The sequence below is a fragment of the Manis pentadactyla genome, chromosome 2, assembly GCF_030020395.1.
Source record: "Manis pentadactyla isolate mManPen7 chromosome 2, mManPen7.hap1, whole genome shotgun sequence".
Taxonomy (NCBI): domain Eukaryota; kingdom Metazoa; phylum Chordata; class Mammalia; order Pholidota; family Manidae; genus Manis; species Manis pentadactyla.
Window position 1 is genome coordinate 156901668 of NC_080020.1, and position 20569 is coordinate 156922236.

Sequence of the window (20569 nt, forward strand, 5' to 3'; positions counted from 1 at the left end):
AAGAAACGGCAAGGCCATCCCTCGCCTTCCGGGGAGTCATCTTGCCTCATGCTGCAGGGTGACAGGTGCTGTTCTAGTGCCTTTTCTAGGCTTGCCCTTCCCCACAGCTGCCTCTCTCCTCCAGCCCTTCCCAGTGAGGACCGTCTGGAGCCCATCCCCTCTGAGAAGGAGGCACAGAGAGTTCCTGGCTCCTCAGAGGAGGCTTTCAGAACCGACTTTGATGGTAGGAAGCAAAAAATGAACCAAGTGGAGAGGGTGACAGTTAATTTTGGATCAACAAGACCTTGCTTTGCCCTCACATACCTTGTTTGGTGTCACTGCCCAGTGTCCTGTGAAACCTGTGTTCTTACTGCTCACCTTGCAAGTCCTTTTCCCTCCCCGGCCTCGGTGTCCACCCTGGCAAGCCAGGGGACTATGCTGGGTGTTCTCAAAGGCCCTGCCTGCTCTAACACGACTTCAATAATCTGCTGGGGAGGGGACATGATGGGATTTGTGAAAAACATCCAGCTGGTCACACCAACACTCCCCGGTTGGCTGATAGGAATAAGGGACTGGAAGCCCTAAGCATTTCATGAAATAAAGCAGCCCTTTTATCTCTAAGGGCCCTTTCTCTCAGCAGCTATGCCTTCCAAATTAGAGCCTATTTTCTCATTAGGTATTTTTAGAAAACCAGGACTATTTTAGCCAAGTATCTCAGCAAACCTCTTCAGATGTTTTCAGAGAGAGGAATTCCCAAAGAATTCTGCCCCCAATTCCATTAAGTCAGGGGTCACAGGCATGAGATGAAAACAGTAGGTCACTATGAGCTATACATTGCCCAGGGAGGGCTGACCTGCCCCTGATCGTGGCACTGGGCGAGCAGCTGGGAGGCCCATACGAGGGCTGAGAGGCCTGGAGTCAGGGTGCCCACGCTCCTGGGGCTCCCTGGAGCATATGAGCTGACAGGCAAGCAGCCACTCTGCAACGGGGATATTTATGATTTGCAAATACCTTCTCCTACTCATTGACTTACATTTTCATTCTCTTAGTGGTATCTTTTGATGAACAGAAGTTCTTAGTTCTTACAAAGTCTAATTTACTGTTCTTTTCCTTTGTGCTTAGGGCTCTTTGTACTATATTTGAGAAAAATTTTTTTCATGTCCAAGACCATGAAATTACTCTTTTATGTTATCTTTTCAAAGTTTTGTTATTTTACTTTACACATTTAGACCTACAATCCACCTGATTTGATTGTTGTGTCTGGCATGAGGTAAGGTCGAGACTCATTTTTTAAAAGGTGAATATCCAATTGACTCAGAAGACTTTATGAAAGATCACCCATTCTGTCTTACTGCGTGGCAGTGTCTTTTTATCACAAATCAAATAACTATGTGTGGTCTGTTTTCTAAGGACTCTCTTTTCTGTCTCACTGGTTTATTAGTCTGTGCTTACATACATCTCACACGGTCTTATTTACTAAACCTTCAGCATAAGTCCTGACCAATATTCTTATTCAACTTTGCTTCTGTCATTTAATTTTCCAGATAAATTATTAAGTTTGTTACAAAAATAAGAAAAACTCTACTGGAATTTGTATTAAAATTGTATGGGCTCTATAGATCAGTTTGTAGATGACTGACTTTACAAGTATTAAGTCTTTTATTCCAGAAATATCTCTTTAGGATTCTTTTAATTTCTCTTAGTAACAATCTTATAGTCTTCAATTAAACTTCATTAGATTTATTTCTCTATATTTCTTAAAGAATTTTTTTCCAAGCAGTTTTAGGTTCACAGCACAATTGAGAGGAAGGTATGGAAATTTTCCAGACACCCCACCCACCCACCCCCATTTTTTTTTTTTAGCAGGCTGTCCCCCTATTTAGGCTTTGCAAGCAGGTCCTGGCCTAGTATAGTGGGCTGTGCATACAATGACAATTTAATTTCAGAGCCTTAGTCATATTTTTACAGACTCTCAGGGTCTTCCACGGGTCCTTCCTGCTACTGCCTGAAATTCCTTAGGATGGTCCTCCTACTGCTTATAGAATGGGGGAAGGAATCTCAGGTCCATGGATACAGAGAATGCTTCTATTCAGACTAGGCTGCTTGTTATGGTGTAATCCCTTTTGCTTGTACCATCCAGCCACTGCAGGTGTCTGTCAGCATGGGAGAAGACTCTTGGGCCCACCAGGAAGGGGAAAGAATGAATTTACGTCGGCCATCTTCTGGTGTCAGTTTAGACAGCAGGAACATCAAGCTTAGATCTCCTGCTGGATGTGGGGGTAGTAAGGCACTGTTGTTCCTCTAGTCCCAGGATCCCTAACTAGTCCCCCTCTCTCTTACTCCCTTCCAGAATTTTCTTTTGCTTGCCTCTTACATTAGTTTCAGAATAAACCATTGTACTTAGCCAGGAGGAGAGAAGGGAGAGAAATGAGTTCATGCTATCTTATCTGGACCAGAAATCCTTTCAATAAATTTTGAATAAAAGAATTCTTTGAATGAATGAGTGACAAGTCATCTTGAATATAAGTTACTGACCTAAAGATAGCTAGGCTATAAAAAGGAAATAGATCACAGACTCTTCGAATGGGCAGGATCTTAGACTCTAGTTTACCCTCCTTCACAAAGGAGATACCTTTCTACAGAGTACCCCAACATTTGGGCAGCCCACTTCCCCCATACCTTGGGATCATGAGAATTATCCAACTAGTGGCTTCCTTGTTGCCCTTGTTTCCTGGATATCCAAGGAGAACTTCATGCATCCGTCATGTAGAGCTAGAAAGAAAGAAATAGAATTGCCTATTTTAATTTCTGTAACTAGTATATTTCAGGACAATGCATGAACAGCCAGTAAAGATGAAGACAGATTATGGATGAAAAGAATACAAGTAGAGAAGCAAGGAAGCAAAGCAAGCGAGCTTTTTAAACATTTCACTCCATCTCAACTAAAACAGGAAGCAGAAACCTGCTGTCCAAAGCAGGAAATACTAGGAAACACCAGCTGAGAAACTGCCCACTTGGCATCAGTGAGCCCCAGCTGGCCCTCTGACCCCACTCCTATTTGAAGTCAGTGACACAGTCAAGCTTTCCTTTCCTGCACCTGAAAGAATGACTTCAGTCCAGACCAAATCCTTATTAGAAATGATGCGGTTATATTTAGACCCGGGCACGTAGTTTGCCTCAGCCTAATTGTTGGGTCCTTATTTAAGGAAACAGGGGGATGATGCTGACTGAGAGTCCACCTGGTATCCTACCAAAGGGAACCTTATTTCTCAGACAGCATGTTAATTTGGAGCCAGCTGCCACTGCCAATGATGAGTCTTGGCTCCTGCACTGCCTGTCCCAGGCTATTCACTGAACCTCCCTCACCAGAATACACCCACTTTGCCAGTGGAAGTGAGCCTGTGCCAAGCTGTCCCTGCCCTCACTGACTTACTTTCTCTGGAAAGCAGAGAACACAGCCAGATCCTGGGAGCCTGAATCTGGATTCTAAGGCATGTCTTTGGTCAAATTACTTCTTGGGGCTTTAGTTTCCCAACCTACACAAAGAAGACTAACTCAGGCTCAAAAGGACTGAACAAAAGGTTGTAAGTGCTGGCAGTAGGGAGTACTCAATAAGTCCTAGCCTCCATATTATTATTATTAATTATTCTCAGAGTGCTCAAAGGCCTTCTATGTGTTGTTTCATCTGGTCTGAGCAAATATGCTATGAGAGAGGCATTACTGTCCCCACTTTACAAATGAAAGCAGTGAGGCTCAGGATGGTTGGGTGAGTTGACAAGTTAAACCACTCAACAGGGGAATCCAGGTCTCTTGGCTCCAGCACCAATGTCTGGGGGCAGCTGAGCAGATAGTGCACATCACACACGGCAGCAACAGCCCACAGCAAGCGCAGCAATCAGCTGTCTACATGCTTGTTCTTTCAATATGCATAACAGCTATAGGCTCTGGGTTCCATCATAAACCACTTTTCAGATGAGGGGATCAAAGTTCAGAGAGATCACAGAAGGTGCCAGGGGCACACAGCTGGGTAAGGCAATGCTAGGCTGGCTGTCTGGTTTATCATGCTACAAACTGTACCCTCAGTCCTGTGCTGCTGTTTACTGCCGCCAACTCCCAAGAACCACCAGAACCACATGCCTTATCAGCGTGGCCAGGGAAAGGAGAACAACTTATTTTTCATAGATTCCTTGGGATTCTCTATGTAGATAATCATGTTGCACATAACAAGAGAAAGTTTTATTTCTTCTTTTCCAATGTGTGTGACTTTTCTTTCTTTTTCCTGCCTTGTTACAGAGGCTAGAACTTCTAGTACTGTGATGAAGGTGACATCTTTGCTCCAGATCTTAGAGAGAATGTATTCAGTTTTTCACCATTTGTTGCAGGGTTTACTGGGTGTTCTTTATGAGGCTGAAGGAGCTGCCCTCTATTCCTAGTGTACTGAGAAGTTTTATTTTTTTCAATCATTAGTGGGTGTTGAATTTTGTCAAATGATTTTTCTGCATCAACTGATATGGTCATGTGACTTTTCTTCTTTAGCCTGTCAATATACTAGATTATATTGATTGATTATCAAATACTGAATCAGTCTAGCATACCTGGCTTAAATCTTTCTTGGTTGTGGTATCTCATTCTTCTTATACATTGTTGGATCTGATTGGTTAAATTTGGTTGATGATTTTTACATTTAAGTTCATGAGAGATATTGGTCTTTATCTCTCTCTCTTTTTTTCTTTTTGGTATTCTCTTTGGTATGAGAGTAATGAAGGCCTCAAATATAGAATTAGGAAGTATTCCCATTTTCTGGAAGAGATTACATAGAAATAGCATTAATTATTCTTTGAATGGTAAAATTTTCCAGTGAAACCATGTGGGCCTGAAAATATATTTTAGGGGAGCATTTTAATTACAAATTCAGTTTCTTTAATAGTTATAAAACTGAATAGACCATCCAATTTATCTAGGCTGAATTTCATTAGTTAGTAGTTTTTAAGGAATTGGCCCATTTCTTCCAAGTTGTTGAATTTATGAGCATAAAGTTGTTTGCACATATTTTATTATCTTTTTAATGGCTACAGAATTTATTGTGGTAGCTCCTGTTTCAGTCCTGTTATTGGTGATTTGTCTTCTTTTCATCTTTGACAATCTTGTTCAAGGTTATTAATTTGATTTTTTTTTGAAGAACCATTTTTGTTTCAATTATTTTTTTCTATTGTTTCCATCTTTAAATGTTATTGTTTTCTTCCTCTTTATTATTTCCTTCCTTCTGTTTGCTTTGAATTTATTTTGCTCTTCTTTTTAAAATTTCTTGATGTAGGTATGTAGATTAGTGACTTGAGATATTTTCTCTTTTCTAACATATGCATTTAGTGCCATGCTTCAGCTGTATCTCACAAATTTTAATGTGTTTATTTATATTCTCATTCAGTTCTATGAATTTTTAAAATTTCTTTGGAGATCACTTCTTTGATCCATGAATTATTTAGAAGTTTATAGTTTAGTTTTCAATTGTTTGGAGATTATCTTGTTGACTTGCTGTTTTGATTTCTAGTTTGCTTCCAGTATGGTCAGACAACACACTCTGAATGATTTTAATTCATTCTAATTTGTTACGGTTTGTTCTGTGACCTAGGATACAGTCTACCTTGGTGAATGTTGTGCAGTCCCTTTAAAAGAACGTATACTCTGCTGTTTTTGGACAGAGCATTCTGTAAGTGTTGATTAGATCCTTTCAGTTGATGGTGTTGTTGAGTTCTTCTGTATTTTTGTTGATTTTCTATCTAGTAGTCCTAGAGTATGGGGTGGAAGGATTTAAGCTTCCAACTACAATTATGGATTTGTCTTAATTCTTTTTTTTAGTTGTCTTAGTTTTTGCTTCATATATTGTGAAACTCTGATATTTGGTTCACAGGAAAGCTGTATCTTAGTGGATCAGTCCTTTTTGTTGTATAATTTCCCTCTTTGCCCATAGTAACTTTCTTTGCTCTTAAGTCTACTTTGTCTGATATTAACATAGCCACTCATGCTTCCTTTGGATTAATGCTTGTATGGTATATATTTTTCCTTTATTTTGCTTTCAGTCTACCTATGCCATTGGATTTGAAATGAGTTTCTTGTAACCAACACATTGTTAGGTGATGTTTTCTAATCCACACTCTGTCCATTTCTAGCTTTCAATTGGTATACTTAAACACTGACACTTAAGGTGTTTATTGATCTATTAGGTTCAAGACTAGCATTTTATTATTTGTTTTCTGTTTCTCATTCTTCTGTTTCTTTTTTCTTATCTTCCTGTGGGTCAACTGAATACTTTTTAGAGTTCCATTTTTATTTAATTATTATATTTTTTAGTATGTCATTCTTTTGTTGGTTTCTTTGTATTATTGTTAGAAGACTCTGTTGCTGGGCAGCCTTTGGACCCGGGAGGAAGCTGCTGGGGTGGGTCTCCCTATGTCACTAAGTAGAGGCCAAGGAGACACAGGGCATCACGTCACTGCTGCGCCTACTGGGAGTGGTCAGGCCACCCTCTGTGTCTCAGTTTGTGGGTAAAATTGCAATATTTCCAGAATCCCTCCTCTGGCCTTAGTGCATCTCCATATCAATAGGTGTTTCCAAGGGGTGGAGAGAAGTAATCCATCTCCGTATCAATAGGTAATTACAAGGGTGACAGAGGGCATATCTGGACTGGAGAGGTTGGGTGGGGTCCCTTTTTCTGCAGCCAGGTCGAGAGAGACATGGGAGAGCAGAAGTGGATGACTGCTTGTAAGAAATAAATGGTTTCCTCCCACTTTATTTCTCCATTTGGCTGATTTTGGTTTCAAAGGTATTTTGCCCTGGGATTTTCCCCCAGGAGTTAGAGTTACTGCCCAGGGCTTTGCTGGTACAGCAGCCACCAGTGGATTGAATCGCCTGCGAGGACCCTGGGCTGTAAAGTGGGGCCTAAACTTCCTATTGGGTGTCTGTTCGGTTTCCCCTTCCCTGGACTTTGTTCAAAAAGAACAGGATATTCTTGGGTTGGTTCTACTTTCTTTTTTTTGAGGGTGGGTTGAGGGGTTCTGTGCCTGTTGGTGATTCCAGGTTGCAAGCCTCTCCTGTGCTCAAAAGATTATTTCTCAGCTCTTGATGTTTGTGACCAGTCTATCGTTTTTCTTTCCAGCTTTCAGAGTTCTTTTATCATCATCTGTTAAAGAGTTTCCGGGGTATTTAATTGTATTTAGAGAAATGGAGCAGGCAAGTGAGTCTACGCCATTTTGTTCCAGAACCAGAAGCCAGGACAACCTATTTTTAAAAACGTTTCAGATGCATTTTCTTTCCTGGTTGATTTTCCCAGAAAGCAGAAAAAATACTATCAATGGTGTTTCCAATGATCAAAACTACAACCTCTTGCTCTTTGGAAGGAATCAGTTGCTTTATCCAACAGTCACATTTCTCAGCCTGTTTTATATTTAGCCAGTGGGATATTGAATTCCTTTTGAAAGCCTAACTAGGTTATCGCTTCTTTCCTGGACCAAAAGTTGATTAGTAATGTAAATAGTTGTGTGTAACACAGCAAATGGTTTTTCTTTCCCATTCCTCACCCAGGGTCTTGAATGAAGAGGTTTTTTTCTTTGGGGCTGAAAGGCTATGACTGCATTCATCTAGAAATAGATTACTCAGGATGCACTGGAGCTTTCTTTATTATAAATACATAGCTGCACTAGCAAAGACTGCTTTATATCTGTGTTTTCCTTATTGCTCATTTCTGGCCCTTGCCTGACAATAGGGTGGGCTTTCAGCCCAAGGACTCACAGGGAAATACAGTATTAAAAATTGGAGTTAATGTTTTAAATTTACCCACAAAGAAACAGTAGGCCCAGCAATGCTCAAACTGATAGAACCCTGCCTCTCCTTAAAAAAAAAAAAATATTGCCTTCTATACCCTTTTCCTCACCAGAAGGATAATCCTCTGGTTTCTCTTAAGTAACCAGAGACTGGAGGGGAAAAAAACATCCAATTTGTTGAATATCTTGTACCTTAAAGACACAGTTTTGGAAAAAGTAGACTGGATTTAACAAGATTTATGTCACTTATTTTTTTGTGCCATAGATTGTTCCCAAGATTTTGAAGACTATAAAATGAATGTATAAAATATTAAAATATATAGCAACACTTGTGAGTTTACATGATTTTAGGCTTATATCAGTACAGTGATACTTACAGCATGATAAATAATAGAGACTTCAAAATTTAAATATCTGTATCTTTAAGATGAAATTGAATGTCCACCTGTGAAATTAATAATTTCAAGTACATTAAAAAAATTTTTCCCAAAATTCCCTTTTCTCCACTGACTCTATCTTTAAAAAAATATTTTTCCAAAGCACATATTTTTTGGTACTACATGAAAAATTAATTGTCTGAGGGCAGGGGTAAAAAGAAGCCAATAAATGAACAAAAATGCTATGTTGGATATGGGTACTCTTCACCCCAAATTTTCAAAAGACCCAGAGAAATCATGTACAGAAAACCAACAAGCATATTAAAATTGCTTTTATTATTTTTAAAAATTATCTTTAAAAATCTGCTGTACCACATTAAAGTTTTTTTTTTTAATTTGTAAAAGTGAGACAGTTTGCATGATTTTAATTTACAAGGTCAATGGAGGACTCCCAGAGTCATTTATAAACTTCAGCAGAACACAGGATTAGAAACGTTTACACAAAACCTCAATTTCCCATGGGCACGTGTTAAATGAGAAGAGCTAAGAACATATATCAGTCTCTTAAAATACGATTTGCTCTCTTCACTGATAAGGGAACAGAAGATGAAAGTAAGAATGTAATAAAAATGTGATAAAAAGTAACTGCGTTCGCCTAATTCCAACAAACCTAATGTTAAAAAATAAAATAATAATAATAAAAAAAATCAGCTCACAAAGAAAACAGCCTTTCCTCTAGCTTCTTTTGAAGTGAGGCTCCCTTTATTTTTTATTTTTGGAAGCCTACAAATGAAGGCTTCTTTGGAAATGGATGAATTTTGCAGAGTTTCCAGACTCAGAAGATAAACAAAGCAGTCAATTTCTCCTCCCTTCAACCCCGACCCTATAAATAACCTCAGGCCACAGTCTGGGCCTCCCTGGGCTCTGGTGTCTACCAGGGGGCTGGGGGCTGGGGGCTGGGGAGGCCAGGCACGGGGGCGGAGGGGGTGCGGGCGGAGGGGGTGGGGGCGGCGGGGGAGGGAGCCGTGCTCACCCGGGGGGACCCAGCTGCCTCTGCTAGAGAATGTCACATGCATGCCCATACACTCAACATGTACACAGTGGAACCAGGCACGAGAACTGTTCAAAAAAAAAGAGAGAGAGAGAAGAAAGAAGAAAAAGGACCTGCTTTGTCAGCTAAAAAACAGTCGTGTTCTTTCCTGGTGTGATTTCAGCTCCAAGTTCTGGCTTGGAATAGCCTGCGGCGATATTGGGCCCCTGCCCACACGGCAGGCAGACAGCTTCCCGCCAGCAACAGGCTTTTCATAAAACAGGATGCTGTCCCTACTAAGCCACTGAGGACTGTCCTGAGGATGGGTCCCAGGCCAAGTGCACTCCCTTCCCCAGAAAGCAGCCGCTCTCTATTCTTGTCTGGGAAGCCCCACTCTGGAGCCTTGGACCCAGAAAAAAGGTTCCTCTCCCAGGGGCCTGCTGAGGGAATGTTTGCTTCTGTCCCTGGAGCTGTGCGCTTCTGCAAGCTTCTCACCATCCTGCTAATTACTAACCAGCAGGCAGGCCTTTATGAAGGCTCCCACCTTGACAGTCACACAGGATGGATTTCAAACTAAGGAGCCAGCTCCCCCAGAAGGGATGAGGACGTTTTGTCCCCCTCTTCCCACAGTGAGCTCCAATGAGTCATATACCACGGCTGGATCTCAATCCGACTTCCAAATCAAGGGTGATGGGCTTGAGCATTTTGAAGAGGTTCACCTGGCTACTTGTTTTTTCCCCACTTGGAATGAAATGGAGAATGATCCATCTGGGACAGCCGTTTCTGAAATTTTCCAACTGCGGTCTGATAAAAGGTCCCAGCTAACGGGTGAGCTCCCAGGGTGTCCTCCAAACTCTGGGGCTCCAGGGCTAGCACGGCCCAGGACTGCTTGTTGTGGTTCCCAAGCCACCCTCTTGCCCTAAGGTATCAGAACTGGGATTCTGAAAGTTCTCCAGGTGCCCCCCCATTGTCCCACTGGCACCAGCAGGACCCTGCCAGAACATACACAAGAGGCTGAGTAAAGAATCCTCTTCATGAAGTCAGCAGTGGACTTTGAAGACCTCAGATGAGACAACTCCTGTGGGAAAGAGAAGTCATTGTCATTGACAAGAAAGGCCAGACCACCTGGAGTCTATCCTCGAATCTGTCCTAGCTTCCTGTATATATGTGCTTGGTACATACATGCCTCAGTTTCCTCATTTGTAAAATGCCGAGCAGGTTGTTGGGGGAGTGCAAATGATCAGCTCACATGCTGTTACTTTGCTACATCCACACGGCATTTGCGAATCCCTCATAGCACCTTCGCCACCGTGCCCAGATGGGAAACCCAGTCAGCCAGGACCCAGAGGCGGCACTTGAGTGGCCACCTGTGATGGTTTCTAATTTTCTTCCAAGTGTGATAGTCTCTGAACCTGTAAGTCGAAATCTAATATATTTCTATGTGTTTTGAAGTTCTGGGGAGGAAATTGAAGGAATCAGCGTTACAGGTGGTGTTTTCATTCCTTCTTTCACTTGAAGTTCGTGACTTTGTTAGAGAAAGGAGGGAGGAAGCACATGGAGGGAACATCTGGGCATGTGGATGGTGTCCGAGTGGAGAATTGTGTCCCCTGGACCAGGGCCCAGATCCACCCCAGAACGGCAGGGTCCTGGCAGGAAGCAGGGTGTGCTAACCAAAATCTGAGAACGCGCTGCAGGAGCCTTGCCAATGTGACCAGAAAGAGCTCAAAGGGAAACTTCAGAGGGAAGGAAGAAGAAAAAGTCCATATAAATCTATAAAACCAGAAGAGATGATGCACTGCACATGAATATCAGCTAGAGCTCATGAGAGCAAAAGAAACTACCCCTGCTGACTCATGCCAAAGGGGAATGTGTTGGAAGTTATGGAGAAGGTCACGGAGTCAACAGGAAAGCTGGACTCTGAGCTGGAGTACTGGGGTCAGCTGGGACAGGACCCCTTTGACCGTCAGGTGCCTTTGAGGAATGAACGGGCTGCTGGTACCCCTTCTGAGGCTGCTCAGCTCTGCTCGGTGCAGGACTGCTCCAGGCAGGGGAGGGGTGCTGCAGAGGACACCATGATGCTGCTCTACTTCCATGCAGGGGACAAGGGACGTGAATGTCCTGTTCTATCAAGGATGCACAGCCATTGGGGGTGGCCATGTCACAAAGGGACATGGAGTTGTGCAAAGGAAGGGGACGTGGATTCTAGTCTACTAAAAAATAAAATGGTGCCCAGTACCATATGTGACCAAAGTGTCACACCATAACCACAGTGAGTGACCACAGCTGTGTTAGGACAAGCCAAGAGCTCATCTCAGGGAAGTAACGAGCAAACATAAAATGCAGTCCAGCAGGCCCACCAGGCAGAGTTCAGGATGACTCCAAGGTCAGTTACCAGGTGTGCAAACCCATCTGGGAAGCACGGGTGGGGTCAGAGGGTAAAGACAAAGTCAATTAAGTACCAGCCATCAGGCCCAAGCTGTGTGGAACACAGGAAGGAGTTTAGCAGATGTTGGAGACAAGAGTCAAGGCCAGGAACATCTGGGAGAGGTGAGGGGGGAGTAAGAAACAGGGCCTGTGGCTGGGGCTCAGGGTCATCTTTCTCCACTCTGGTGGCATCCATCCTTCTAGAAAAGAGCTGTATTGAGAGGTCCAATTGCCGTTAACTGCAGAGCAGAAAAAGTGCCCAGGAGGGTCAGAGAAATCTCTCACAGGAAGGCTCCTGAGCTCCCCTCTTTGGGAAAGCAAGACTTCCAAATTCAGAGTTTGGCTTCCCCTTTTCCGGCCATGGCTCCAGTTCCCAAGGGGTGGGAGCCCAACCCACACTCTGTGGTCCTGCGCCTCAATGGTCTCCAGTCCACGTGGGCAGCAGAGGGCCAGATGGGGACACTGAGTCCTGGTGACACTAACACCTTGGAGCCCAGCTGTGCCCAAGCCAGGTGGACTTTTGGCCTTTGATGGCAAGTCCTTGGGGAAAATTCTCAGAGGGATAGATTCTCTTTTTGTGTTTAAGCCAGTTTGAGTTGAATTTCCATCCCTTGTAACCACAAAGGGTTTCAATAATAGGTAGATTATAATACTAACACTGATCACAGCTATGCACTACTTCCTCCATAACAACTCCAAGAGGTTAATGTTTTTATCATGCTCAATTGGACATGAAGAAATCAAGCCGTGGAAAGATCGAGCAACAGTTCCTAGGGCCACACAATCTTAACCTGAAGGGCTGGGGGCTCAAACACACACCAATCCAAGTGAGGAGAAGACTGGGGGGAAGCTACCAAATTCTGCTTATGTAATTGTGACAAATCCCAATGAGGGACACAAAAAGAGGAAATGCCTAGAAAAAAACCCAGTGTGGCCACAAAGAGTGGTCACAGTGAGCCTGCCCAAAATGTGAGAGGGAGACACTGTACCATGGATAAAATACACCTGGGGGCTGCGCCTTCAAGAACAGCACCGCGGTGGCTAACGCCCAGCACAAACAGAGGGGACAGCAGGACTGCAGTCTCACAAGGGTTTTTAAAGCAGCCTGAGGAGTACAACCAGCCAGCGGCAGGGCTCTGCTCAGAAAAGATGCTAACATGTAAAGATGACAAAAATGTAAAGACGAGTTAGAGCCAACAATTTCAGTTTAGCTTCCCTCTTTTCTAAGTCTCCAGACTGTTCTTCAAAGAGGCAAAATTCCAGACAGATGAGAAGATAAGACAGCATTTGGGTGCACTCGTAAGTTAGTTTTCCGCTCAGGCAAAGATGGGTGCACTCAGAGCACCTCAAAGAAGCACAGTGATTGAACACTGGGAAAGTGGCCCCTGGGCGAACCATCCATTTTCAAAAACTGTAAAAGGATAGATTGCTTAATGGCAATCCCTGGGGGCAATATTCTGGAATTATTGACCATATATACTGAAAACATTCCAAAAGGAATACAGGTTCAAGTTCCCTAAAACAACCAGGACGCTTTTGTGATTAAACAGGTGCATCCGGCAAGCATTTTACACCTAAAATAATGTCAGCCAAGCAATTGACAAAGTCTTTCAGGATATTCTTGTGTTTGAAATGGAGGAATGTGGGCCAGGTGAAAGGCAAGATGGATGGAAAAACAGTGCCCAAGCAGAATGATGAGCATTTTGAAGTCCTGTTAAGAGGGGGTGCCTAGCTCCATGTCCTTCCACCCACCCAGCCCTAATGTGTCCTTGGAGTGTCCTTTGATGCCTCTGACGGACAGGAATCAGAGTAGCACCAAGGCCAGTGGTGTCAGGGCTGGGAACTGATGCAAATTCTGACCCACTAACTGCTCCCTGCCCGGCCTTTGCTACTTCCGACCTATCAGGCAGTACAATGGGGATGAGAGCAGGGCCCACCCTGTGGTGTCACGGCTGGGGTTGAGCTGGGTTTTGTGAAGCACACAGAGCCACCCTGGCTGTGGCCAGTGCTGTTGTCACCGCCAGGCTGTTGTCCCAGTGCTAGCCATCCCCCTGCGGCCCCAGTGTCCTGGCTTTGGAGGCACACAACCTGGGTCCCCACCATGGTCTCAGTCATGTAGTCATGTGATTTTGGTCAATTCACTCCACCCCTCCGAGCTGCAATTCCCTCATCTGTAAACATGGTTTCCAAAGACTTGAACAAAGATGCCAAAGGCACTGGTGTCCAGTGAGCACATAGCCAGAAGCCGAGCAGGATAATAAATGCAACAAATAACCAAATATGAATGACACAAGCTCATTTCAACTGGATGGACTAGGGAGGCCAAACCAACCTCAGTAAAAATCAAGTCAGATAGTATGTCAAGAGAAACACCGAGGATTAAGAATGCAACACAGAAGGACATGCTGGGCAGGGCTGTGACTATTTTGTCAGCTGCTTATGTGAAAATAAGACCTGAGGGATAACCAGAATGTCCAATAATAGCATGTGAAGAAGCGAAGGGGACCAAGCGGCCCCAGGGGTAGGACACAGCACTCAAGGCTGAGCATTTGGTGACACCTGGGGGAATAAATGGAAATGATGCTACAAGATAAAAGGCCAATCTCCCTGATGGACACAGTTACGTAGAAGTGTTACAGGCAGGCTGAACATCGATGTGGCTTTAGTTCTGTCAGTGGAAGTATAATGTCTCTAGGGGGTGTGCTGCTCTCAGGGGCCAGGCCAGGTACCAGGTGTGACAGTTCCATAGGAGGCTGTCCAGGTAACAAGGTATGATGGAACAGGTCATGGGTTATTCAGCTTATTCAGGTACTTCTGGACTGAACTTTTGAGAAGAAAAATAGCAATAACTTCCAGACAGATGAAGAAATTAAATGTGGGAAAGGAACTCACAGCACCCCTGAAAGAAAGTAGGAAAAAACATTTACCTGCATTGGGAGAGATGAAAATTTTCTAAGGATAAAATTAATGGGAATAGTCTCAGCAGAAAATATTGATAGACATAAAAAGTATAACTTCTCAGTCCTAAATCACCATAACAAAATGATAAAGCAAGGAAATAACTGGAGAGCATATATGGCAGGTAGTGGGTTAATGACAGACACCATGTCTGGATGTTTACCTACCATAAGACTAACAGAAAAATGGGCCAGAGCCGTACAAAGACACTTTGAAGGAAAATAAATGCCGGTGCTCTGTAAAAAATGCAAAGATGCTGAAACTCTCAAATGCCTGAATAAATGCAAATAAAAAAACAGTAAGCTAACATTTCTCTTTTGAGACGGCAAAAATGATGGCAATATATGCAAGGGTCCAGGAACAAGGCACAGTATAGGTGGGAGTGCTAATTAGTCTCTCCCTGCTAGCCCTCACTAGCTGTGTGCCTTTGAGCAGTTTATTTAACCTTCTGGACTGTAAACTGAAAATAATCATCATTCCTGCCTGACGGGTCTTCCAGGAGGGTTGGCTCTACCCCAGGGTTGACACCTCAAGGAATTTTATACCAGTTAGAGGTAAAAAGCAGGGCATGGCTACCTAAATGGTACACTGACAAGAGGAAATATTACATAGGCTTTAAGCATATTATAAAAGACTATTTTCTAATCAAAGTAGATATTTTGATCCAATATCAGAAAGGAAAACACGCTTTTTTATATTCAGAAAAAAATAGTTAAAATATTTTTCTTTCTTTCTTGGGGTTATTTCTAGGTGATGGACTTACAGGTGATATTTTTTTCTTAAGAGAAAACAAACACTATAGGACTAAACTATGTGAACATGGTATTGAGACTAAGCCAAGTCATAACAGAGCAAAATATTGTCTGTTGTGTCCTGGGCATGCCAATGGGCACGTTTCAATCGCTGGAAGCCTCGAGTTACATGAAGCAGTGGGAGATGATGATTATGAGTGGTCTAGAAGAGATAAGGGTTCATGGGGGCCATGACATCTGTCTGCACATATTTGATGGATGTCATATCAGGGTGGGTCCCAATTTTGCCCTCTGGTACAGCACGTCACCCTCATCGCAGTGACTGTACCATCAAGGGAGAATAGGACTCCAAGTCCTAAGGAATGTGGGGCCACACTCAGGGCCTTGGGAGACTCGCCCAGCTGCTCAGGAGAGCAGGCATGGACCCGCCACTTCTGCAGGTTCCACTGAGAGGGGTCCTGCTCTGCATGGCTTTGGATTTGATGACTCCTTTCTTTCTTTTCTTCTCTTGAAGATGGAAACCTGTAAAACAATCCATTGTGGGACAAAGAGGAGGAGCCGGAGGGGGCGGCTCCCATCTCCGAGACCTCCCATCCTACTGCTCTGTGATACCTTGTTGCAGAGACAAAATTAGCTCAGAAGTAGCTTCACCACAGTTGAATAAAATTTAAGGGATTGCTCAGTGGACCAGGTCTGTAAAAACTGGGTTAAAAAGGGGAAGGTAACCCAATGACACAGATCAGACCTACCCCAGGGGTGGAGGCTGTGTGATAGGTGTCCAAGTGGGAGCCGACTAATCGTTAATGAGATCACCCATCACTGGCCAGGACAGTCATTGTGATGGGTGAGGTGAATATGGGAGGCAGAAGATACGGCTCCCAGCATCCATTCCCCACCCAAAGTTTAGGTTCCCAGGTTTTCTCTGGGAAGCCCCATTTAGCAGCATCAGGCACACTGGCTGGGTGAGTCCCTGCCCCATATTTGCGGGGTGAGTCCTCACTGGCTTCAGATAATCAGCTTGCTCCTTTGCCCCGAGTTTGGGCCCCTGTCACCTGAGGAACCATTTGCTGAGCTTCCTGGAAGATGGGAACCTTCTCTCTTCTGAAGAAGCCTGTGGGAGAGCCCCCCCGCCCCCTAGATGGTGTGGGTGAAGACTGGGAAGCCAGGCTGGGAGAGGAACAGGGGCCACCCTTTGTCATCCTGCAGTATGGGAAGAAGGTACAAAACAGGGGCCTTGGTGATGGGTCACACCTTGTCCAGGGTCAGAGATCCTGCTGAATTTTTCAGTTTCCTGGGCCAATACATTCCTCTTGCTGGCTTCAGTTGAGTTTGCTATCATTGGCACTGTGCATTGCTAACTGGCGCAACACTGAACAGAAGGTTCACATGCTAACTCAGGAAATGTGATTGTTGCATCTGGGCCTCTGGTGGCCTCTGATGAGCAGCTCGTCTGCTTGGAACTTACTGTCAGGATAGTATGTTCAATGCTTTATTCTAAAAAGAGGGATCACTCTAGGAAAGATTTCCATAAAATTTGTCCCCAGCACCTGGCCTGACCTGGGCAGGGACAGTCTGGTGATCGTGGAGTGACCAAGGCCAGGCCCTGGTGCAGCCATTTCTTCTCCTTTTTGGGACTCTGATAAGTTCCACTGCTCCCCGAGTCTTGGTGAGTTCTGTGTGTGCGTGTGTGTGTGGTGATAATGCCCAGAAAGTGATTCACCAACTATTACAAACAGAATTAGACATTTGGCCTAAGTTATTGTTTGACAAAAGCTTAAAGATCTAGTAAAATGATGGTGGTTCGGTTTTACCAAATAGTCCAGCACTGAGAAAGAAACCACATGATCTGCAAGATTTTGATAATATAGCTCAGTGAGTCTTAAATCCTTCACTAGAGCAAAAACAAAGTACCTTGGCTTCACTGGGGGAAAGTAGCCTAGTGGGGACCAGGGCACACCTCTCTAAGGCCCCCAGGAGTTTCAAAACTCACGGAACTCTTCTCAGGCCCTGAGGAAGCCAAGATTGTTAGGACACTGGCACACACACGTTTCTACACTTCTTTAGAGTGCAGATCACCAACGGCTGCTAAGAGATGAATCCTATGTTTCAGGGTAGGTTTGCACTTAGCCTCATTTAGCAGAAAACACCAAAAGAATAAAAAATACAAGTGTTTATATGCCCATAGAAAAGTCGTACGGAGCTTGTTTCTTCTTGCCTTTCTGCTCCAGCATTCCAGCACTGCCTTCTACCCTCAAGGTTACAAGGCAGCTGCAGGAGCTCCTGTGCTCACATCCATTTCCCAAAGAAGGAGGAAGTGAATAGCTCCACAGCTGAGTCACCTCCTTTTAATTTACCTTCCCAGAAATCCCAAACTTCCCCTTGTATCTCATCAGCCAGGAATTAGTGACATGGCCACAGTGAACTTCAAAGGAGCCTAGAAAATGTAGTCTTTTCATTGGGTACATCACCACTCTGGATAAAATTAGGGTTCAGTTGCTAAGTAAATGGGAGAACAGGAATAGGGTAATGGCATAAGAGAGATTCGTTTGTCAAATAGAGAAAAACTGCCAACCTGGGTGCATCTGCATTTAGAGACACATATAATCAAAACTTGTCATTTCTGGATTATTTTCAGTGAGAACTGTCACGCCGTCGGGCCATGCAAGAGGAATTAATGTTCAAGGGTTTGCAGTTTTGCCGTTCAGTTTGCAGCTCCTGGTGGAGATTCCCATTTTTTCCCCCAGAGCGGCTGCCACCTGTGGTGGGCTGTTTCCCAGGGCATCAAGCTGTCTTACAAAGATGTAACTTGGCCTCTTCTCTTCCTGTCTTTCCTTCTCTCTCTCTTTCTTTTCCTTCCTTCCTTCCTTCCCTCTTTCTCTCTTTCTCCTCTCTCGCTCTCTCTCTCTATTTCTTCCTTTCTTCCTTATTTTTGGTGTCGAGTATTAAGAGTTTCTTTGGAGAATCAAGTTCAGAAGAAGACAAGATACATGCCTGAGAGTTGGGGGCCAGGCAGACACAGACGGGGTCGTCCTGTCTGCCTTTTATCTGCCATTTATTTACTGCGCTGAGTCACACCTGGAGCTGCAGAGGGAGGGTCTGTCCGTCCTGGAACACTGTGATCAGAACCTTTGAAGCTAGTTGAGCAAATGAGCAGTCAGTCGCTGGGCACCAGCTCCAGGTACCTGAGGCATATTATTTTAGTGACTCTTTACAACCCCACACTGATAGGTCTTTCAAGATCCTTGTGTTTGAGCCTCAGATAATTTAAGTCACTTGGGTAATGTGGCCAGTTCAGCAAGAGTGAGGGCTGCGCCTTGCACTGCCAGGGATGGCCAACCAAGGGCAGGAGAACAGAGCATGGGGGCACCTGCTGTGCCCACAGTCCAGGATACACGCCCCTTTCTCTGGCACCAGAATCCTTCCATGCCCAGCCCACACTATTTAAGTGGGCTGCTGATCCAGATATGCACAAATGTCCCAGACCCACTAACCAGGCCAAACAGTCCCATGTCCCAGTCCCAGTGACCAGGATGGGCTCCTGCTCCCATCATGCTATTCCCAGGACATCTGTCACTGGGGCTGCTGAGGGAACATGCAACTCACAGCCACCTTTAGGGTACGGCACCCCGAGAGGACATCAACACTGAGGGAGGTGGAGCAGAGAGATGGGGTGATAGAGACCCTGTCCTGTCGCCGGCATTGAGTCAAGCCAGTCCTGGACTTTCAAGTGCTGACCAATCAATTTCTCTCTTAGCCACTCTGGGTTAGGTTATTTCCCCCATGGCCCAAATGTCTGGACTTTGTCCACAGGACAAACAGCAAACCATAGGGGGCCTGCCTGTAAGGGAAGGGGTGATGGAGGAGGGTCTCGGATGTGATGGAATGGGAAGCAAACAGAAAGGGTTATGTTTTCCAATGTGGAGAGCGTTTTCTCTGTATTTTATCCCATAGATAAAAAGGGAGGCCTTCTGGGATGTTTCCTGTTCCTGAGTCTGTGCGTTATCATGCACTGCCCATTTCAGTGGCTCTACTCCTCAGAGCGGAAGGCCCAGAGGACAGGCAAATTCAAGCAAGGCCTCCGTGAGAGGCCAAGGGGGGCATTTCAGATCAGTGGGGAAAGCGGGGTCATTCAAGAAACGGTGCTGGGGCAAACAAGGCAGGCAGCTATCTGAAAAACAAAAGGTGAATCCATACTTCAGTTATATATCCAAACAAAATCTACATAGACCAACTGTTTAAATGTAAAAAAAAAAAGAAACCACAAAAGTATTAAAAGACAAAAATAATGATTACTTTCTCACTTCAAAGGGAGGAATGAATTATTGGCATAAAGACCAAATGCAAAACCCAAAAGGGAAAAAACTGATGAAAATGACTATATAAAAATCAAATTTTCTCTGCATGGCCAAACCTACCATAAACAACCCCAAAAGGCAAATGTGAAACTGGGAAAAACTATTTTAATTAATATCATAGACCAAGTGCAAATATCCCCCATACTTAAATACTCCAAAAAGACCAACAAGCAAAGAGAAAAATGGGCAAAGGATGTGAACTGACAATATGTAGCAACAGGGATACAATTAGCCCTTAAGCACCTGAAACTCTCAACATCATTCAGGAAAAGAGAAATGCATTTACTTTATACCAAGATACCGTTTTTTACCTTTCAGACAATCACATTTTGATCACTGGCCATGTTCAAAAAAGTGTGTGGAAGCAGGTGCTCCATTGCATCACATTGTTTATAAAATAGCACAGTTTTGAAGGAGGGCCACTTGGCGATATGTACCGAATTTACCGGAGAACACTGCCACTGAGCATCCAGCTACCTGTGTTCCCATGCATGCGTGAGCTGTGTGCACATCTGAGGGTATTTAGGTAGCATCGCTTGTACGTGCCCAAGATGGGACACAACACAAACACCTAACATGCTGCAGCTGGTGAAACAAACAGTGGTGCAGATGCTGTCCGTCATGCAGCAAAATGTAAGTGTAGCTTGTATAGGCAAAGAATAGCCCCGAAAGGACTGCTAGGAATCTGATAATGGTGGTTGCTTCTGGGGAAGAAATCTGGTGATCCTGGGGTGGTGGGGGTTGGGGAGCAGCTGTTCTTCACATGCTGGTTTGGAGATTTTACATTTTGTACCATGTATAAGGGGTACCTGTTAACAATACTCTTTAAAATTGAAAAAGTAAAATGCCTGTGCTCTTTGGGCTCAGGGACAGCCAG

At 44.2% G+C, this 20569-nt stretch overlaps 1 long non-coding RNA gene across 4 annotated transcripts in view; it reads right to left on the reverse strand.

Moving 5' to 3' along the window:
* LOC118922794 (uncharacterized) overlaps positions 1 to 20569 on the reverse strand; it is a 164457-nt gene that overhangs the window by 17318 nt on the left and 126570 nt on the right. For 2 of the 4 annotated variants that reach the window (XR_008995752.1, XR_008995753.1), the window contains exon 4: positions 2659 to 2751. This is a non-coding gene — a long non-coding RNA (uncharacterized LOC118922794). Of the gene's footprint in view, positions 1 to 1366; positions 2247 to 2658; positions 2752 to 20569 lie in introns of those variants that run through there. The other 2 variants (XR_005028888.2, XR_005028885.2) reach the window with 2 other exon arrangements.